Raw genomic sequence first — 7,072 nt, forward strand, 5'->3', positions numbered from 1 at the left:
TATGTATAAAGCTGTTAGGAGAGTGGTTGAAAAGATGAAATCTCCATAAATGGTCTCTATTACCCTGCATCTGTAATTAATTATACATCTACTTAGCCCATTCCGTAAACCAAAATCCTGAGAACACAAGCACTACTTATTCATTTAAAGGGCCCATAGGTTCCTTCTATGACACCTTGCTAGTGTTAGATAATCAAAGAATTGCTAGATCAGTACTTACCCACTTTCATATACATATGTGTATATGCATTGTCTTATACAATGAGAAAATCGTCTATCAAAGCAAACTCATAGTTAATACTTCACATCCCATTGCAAAATTCTGAATCAAAATTCATAATTTTCCCTATTAGTTCATACAGTTTAGTACATAAAAGTCTACCCAAATGTATAGGGTGGTATTTATGGTGGAATTTTTACGCTGGGTGCCCTTTATATTAATGTAAACTCTTGAACAGTGACCAAAAATCATTACACTTTGATGTCTGTTCAGTGGCCAGAATGGAATGAATTGGTCTTCATCCAATTCCGGGTGGACAAGTATCTAAATCAAAAAAAGGAAAAAAATACCACCACAATTAACATTACTTTAGTTAATAGTTTCAACCACTAGGGTCAAGGATAAAAATGAATAATAAAATTTGAACTAGCCTTGCAATGAAAATTGTAACTCATTCCAAAATAGTGATAGGATTAAGCTGAAAGTAGCATCCTCTTGATAGTAAATTCACAGAATAAAGGAAAGGAACCCCACTAAGGCTGATTGGGAAGTTATATAGTTGTATGAAACTACAGTTTTAGCATTGGTCATCATTTTTGCAAAATTAGCCACAATATTTTCATCACAACATATGAATTTCTGCCAAAAGAGTTACCTAAAGAAATTTCAATCTGCTATTTATTTTTGCAAACATAACTGGGTATTTAAACATGAATTTTTATTTCACTCCAAAATCACAATGTAGAAGACACTCCTATGAATGAATAAATGTATAATGTGAACCCACCTTCATTACCGCCACTAAACACTGAATCTTCAGCTCCACTAGTGCTAGGAATCAACTCTACTATCTGAGATAAACCCTCAGCTCTTTTTAAATTTTTCTAAGAAAAAAAAATAGTTGAAAAGTCACAAGCCTTGTGACAGGGGTCTGCACTCAAGAACATATACTGCCCTCAGCAAGAACCCAGACCTGCTCCAAGCTCCAGGGAATCCAGTGCCATCTTCTGGCCTGTACAAGCACTGCACTCAGGTGCACATACCTATCCACAGATAGTCACGTGTACATGTAATTGAAAATAAACTATCACAATAATCAAATGAAAAGACAAAGCTAAGTTACCCAATTTATTCTTGAAATCACTCTATAGCTCCAATATACCTTGAATTCATTTGCCATGGCCTTCCAAGATGTTGGGCTTCTCAGCCTACAGCATCAAACCTGGCTTCCCAAGAATATAAAGAACAAAATTCCTAGATTATTAGAACTTCACAAAAGATCATAAACACACAGCTAAACGATTCAAGTAGCAAAAAAGTAGACCTGAATTCCAAATCATTCATAAATAACCTTATTAATTTGTTCTTGTGTGCTAAGCTCTCTAAACCAAAGCATTCAAATGTACAGGCAGAATTCTGATAATACGGTTTGGAAGTTATTATTATTTGTTATCTAATATTCTCATGTGATTCATAAGAGCCCATGCTTATCAAACTTAGCAATGTGCTCCTCCTCTGAAGATGGAACAGACGGCTTATGTTATTGCTCAGCTGCTAGAATATTTTTTTAGTGTTCATGAAGCCCTGCATTTAATCCAGAGGATCACAGAAAACTAGACATAGTAGTGCATTCCTCTAGTGTGAGTATTTGAGATAGACTATCAGAACATAAAGGTCATCCTTGTCCAACCTGGCATACTACAGGGGAAACTGTCTCAAAACATAAAGGTTGTGGAGACAAAAAGGAAGACAAAGAAGGGGAGAAGTGGCAAGAGAGGAGAGGAAAACAGAAGGGGAAGTAAGGAGAGAGGGAGAAACCATAAATTACTAGAAGAAGAAATTTCAATCATTTTGCCTAGTCAGGATTTGACATATTTTGAAAAGATTAAAGACAGATCTTTCGTAGATTCTGAAACTTTAAATTAAAATTTTAAATTCACCCAAATAATGGATTTCCTGTGGTATTTTCATTTAGGTATCAGAGTATATTGTTATTTCTCCGCCTACTCCCCCCCTACTCAATGCCCTTCCCCACCCCTCCCACATCTCACCGGCTCCCTTCCTCCACCATACAGGTCTCTCACATCTACAAGCTCTATGTTCAGACGAAAATTCACTTTAGAAGTTCAAGTACAGTTGTTCTATGACAGGTTAGTGAAGGATAAATTGAAGGGAAGTTGAGACTGAAACAAGTGTACTTTGTTTTTCATGAGCTGTTCACGGGACGGAATGTTTTAAGACTGTGGTGTTCAGTTTCTTGCTCCTTCTGGGTAGATGACCAAACATCAACATGATAATGGGTACATTTTATTTTCTAATTTCAGAACCCTACATCAACACTCATCATTTCCAGCTTCGAGCAATCCACAAACAGCTACACAACTCAGGGTTATTAATTATAATAAACTTGGCCATTGGACCACAGATTTCACCCTGTCCTCTTGTGATTCTTGAATCCACTGACTGCCTACAGCCATTTAAATGATCCCCTTGCCACTTGTCTATGTATTTAAGCAAATAGACTATTATAAGAACAAAGACCTACTTGGTTTTTCTAATTTGACGGAGGATAAAAGAAGGCTTCTGCAGCTTTGTTTTATTTCTAAACTCATTTAGCACTGAGTGCATACCCACACTGACTTTCTTTGGAATAGGTTCATTATGAAAATGGTCTAATAATGAGTAGTTGGACCTAGACTTTAGATTCATCCCCAAATGAGTCCAGGCTCGCTTCTCATCATTTATTTGTTTTATAATTATGTTCTTTTTTCAGCCCATTCTGTGCTCCCTTCCTGCACATAATCTCCCTTGTACTTAATTTTCCTTGATTTTAAATACCTAATTACACAAAGTAGTTTATATAATAGATTTGCAGTACACATGTCAACTGATTTCTAATTTTCTTTAGTAACCCTCAGATAACAAATGTGTTTGATGAGACTCTACTATTATTAATCATCCCATTCGTTTACATCTCAAATGATATCTCAGTTCCCAGTTACCCCTCCACAAGCCCCCATTCCACAACCTCCCTCTGCTCCCTCCCCTTTTCTTCTATGAGTGAGTTCCCCCACTCACCATCTCCAGCCCTACCTCTCCAGCTCTCCCCTACATTGGTGCATCAAACCTCTACAGGACCAAGTGTCTCCCTTCCCACTGTCAGATAAGCATGCTACCTATGTCTATGGAGACATGGATCCCTCCCTGTACACTCCTGAGAAGCTGAGAAAGATTGCAACCCCATAAGATGATGATACTCTTTACATACATTTATATGGGGATAATATATATGCATATATATTAGGGAAACTGTAAGTAAGCCATTAAACTAAATATGTAAAGTTTAAATGTAGAGTTATGCCTATACCAAAGGGTTGAATGCAGGTAATTTTTAGAAATCTGATTCAAGAAGCCAATTTAAAAGCCAACTATATAAAATCTTGAAGGAATGAAACATGTGTGGCTGTCGAATTATAAAACAAAATCCAACTCAGCAGCCACATTAAGATGGGACATTTCCTATGGGGTTCTCACAAGCATCGTGTGTGTGCTCATCCATGTGGGTTGTTCTATCTTCAGGAAGTGGACCAGCATGTTGTTAAACCATTGGTACTTTATGATTGGCCATAACGCTGGTAACCACACTACTGAAAGAAAACATGTTACACATTAGAACACTTACATTTTTAATCTGGACAATGACTAATAAGTACTTCAACTGCTATATTTTATATGTCCGAAAACTACACTTTAGATTTTATACAAATGAGTTTTTAGAACACAGTCATACTGAACACATCATATTATGTACAGCTATTCCCTTTAGAGGATCTTAAGTCTATGTTGAAACATGATGAGCGCATTTTCAGCACAGGTAATAACACTACTGAAAGATGGTTATTTTTTGCATCATTATTTACAATTACCAAATTAAGAAGGCCTCTATCTCTTTTCCATATGCGAGAGTCATATGTCTTCCCTCAGCCATGTGTGTGGCTCCTCCTATGTGGGTATGTAACTTAGATCCTTAAAATTATCCACTAATTTTAGCAAATCTGAACAGCAGCACCTTTTTAAATTGATAGATTGTACACTATCTATATCATAGAAAATATTTAACAGAAAATTCCACTCAGACAGGACTTTATCCCATTACCAAGTTTAATATTTTTCTAGTACTGTATATTAGGTTTTTCTTTGTGTGGATGCTAGTTGCTTTAAGACTTCTATTTTGGCCTGTAGTTTGATAACACCCAAATTCAGCCATTCTTTTGGCAAATCAACTGAGGAAAGATGGCTTTCCCAGAAATCCTGGTGGCAGGCTTCCTGTTCACAACACTTGATTTTTGAATTATTTGCTAGGCTTTGTTGAATTTCAGCTTCTTCTGTTATTTTTTATTTGCATCATTTTTCCATTAAAAATGAGCATAGTTAATATAGAACTAAAGCAGTGTAAATTCTTGATTCTCAGGCTTTCCCTGGTTTTCATTATTCCCAAGAAAGCTTGTAAAGTGATATTTTACTCAATTCTGACATAATTATGTTTACTTTTAAAGCACAGCTATTCTTCTGCATATTTGACTTTTTGGCTTTTTAATTTCCAATTCTAATACTAAACATAATGACTGATAAAAAGTTAAGAAAAATCAAAAATATAGGAAAATCCTTCATTTTGGTCAAAATGCAGTCATGAACTGAAGATCTTAAAATGCATTACCTTTGTTTCTTTTCTAATAATCTAAATATATATATAATATTGCCATTTATAATACCAAGAAAAGAAAAAAGAGATCCATTAATTTCTTTATTAAAGTAAGTGTTAGAAGTGACATTTACTAAAGAAACTTGCAAGAAAATATAATTTAAATTAAACTGTGATTTAATAAAATATTATGAAAGTAAGATAGGAATCATGGTTAAATCTAGATTATCTATCTATCTATCTATCTATCTATCTATATATATATATATATCTCCTGATTATTCTCAGCTGGTGGGGTTGCATTTGTCACTTGTCTTCTTAGGAATCAGTGAGGTTATGAGAATGATTTATTTTCATGGGTCGGTGCAAGGCTGTATGACTCATCTGAGGTATTTAAAAGAAGAGCAGATATACACATCAATTAATAATGGATTATTTTAATAAGAAAACACAAACATCAAGAGAAAGGAAGTGAGAGTCACTGTACTCTGTACTGCCTATTGAACGCTGCTTGGCCTTAATGTGAAAGTTTCCTCTTTAATGAAGACATGTAGTGGCATGAACAATAGCTAAAAATAAGCCCCATTGCTCTTCTCTAAGAGGGCTTGATCCATTCAACACAAGAGTAAGGAAAATGTTAGTGAATGCAAAATGGGTATTTAAGCATGGACACTTTTTAATGGCAGGGGTGATGCCCACAATCAGGAGCTTCAAGGTCAAATTGACCATTTGTCAACTCCTGAAAGAGGTGCAATCAATTGGAGGTTGATATAACCATCTGTCCAGTTCCACTGGAATAGGCTTGGGGCCAGAAAAGCCAAAAGAGACAGCTTAGTCCTGGGGAAGGGGCCAGATTCATCTTCAGTACCAAGTTCTCTGGAAAGTGAACTCAATGCCTTTCTTCAAACAGCCTTTGAGAAACAAAGGGGCATCTTACACTGTCTTACTGGAGATTTCTGATTCCCTGGATTTTATCAGTTTTTAAGTTACCTAAAATCCCAATCCAATCAAAACTGTATTTTTTATATATAAAGTTAAATTTCTAACATTTGCACTGCCCTTTCTCATTCCCTAGTGACTGACAAAGTCTGCTTGGTTACCACAGCAATTGACTTTAATATTCATGAATTGATAAATATGAATGTGTGTCTAGATATTAAGCACAGAGAATATGGGTTTGTTGATAATTATATCTCCAGTAATAGCTCCAGTGGATGATACTATTACAGTAAAATAATACAATTTATTTCAAAATTTTAAGTTGTAAATGCCTGTAAGGGATAGTTGGTATGAAATCATTTTCACTTTTGAGAGACTAAGAAGCCATCCTGGGGCTTCGCAGAGAGGTTTCTTGACATTTTAAAGAGCTCAAGACATTATCTGCTATGATGGATTCAAATTTAAAGTGTTGAGATTCCTTTTCTTTGTCTTATGTGAAACTATTTTTCTCTCCATTAAGACAAAATGGAAATGTATATTCTGAATAAAAAATACAAATAAAGGAGTATGGAAAAGAAGCAAATATTTAAATGTTCACATATGCAATCACGTCACACTTGATAGCTGTTTACAAGTTATATTTGAGAGATACTGTGATCCTGTGCAAAATGAAAAGGAAAGACATGGGGTCGGGATTGTGGTTGTAGCTATTTTGCTTATAAAATCAGAATTGGGGGTTGTTCGGATGGCTCTGTGGGTAGGAGTACTTGCTGCCAAGTCTGACAACCTGAGTGCTATCTTCTGACTTTTTTAAAGTGTTCTCTGACCTCCACACTCATGCCAGAGCCAGAGTGTGACCACACACACACACACACACACACAAATAAATAAGTAAATACATATATACATACATACATACATACATACATACATACATAAGTAAAATGGAGCAAAAATATTTAAATCAGAGCTGAAAAATTAATAAGGTTAGGAGCTCATTCAAGCTCATAAATCAAATGAGTATGTGAGTCCAGACCAGGATAGAAAGCATGGTTGCAATTATAGTGAGTTTTTCCACCTCTCTTCCTTGTTTATATGCAGCATTAGATCAGACACATTACTTCAGTATGCCTCTTCTTTCTGAAATAAGTCACTGTCACATAAAGTCATACTGAGGGAAAAGGTTGGACACAGGGAAGGCGATACTCAAC

The sequence above is a fragment of the Arvicanthis niloticus genome, chromosome 7, assembly GCF_011762505.2.
Source record: "Arvicanthis niloticus isolate mArvNil1 chromosome 7, mArvNil1.pat.X, whole genome shotgun sequence".
Taxonomy (NCBI): domain Eukaryota; kingdom Metazoa; phylum Chordata; class Mammalia; order Rodentia; family Muridae; genus Arvicanthis; species Arvicanthis niloticus.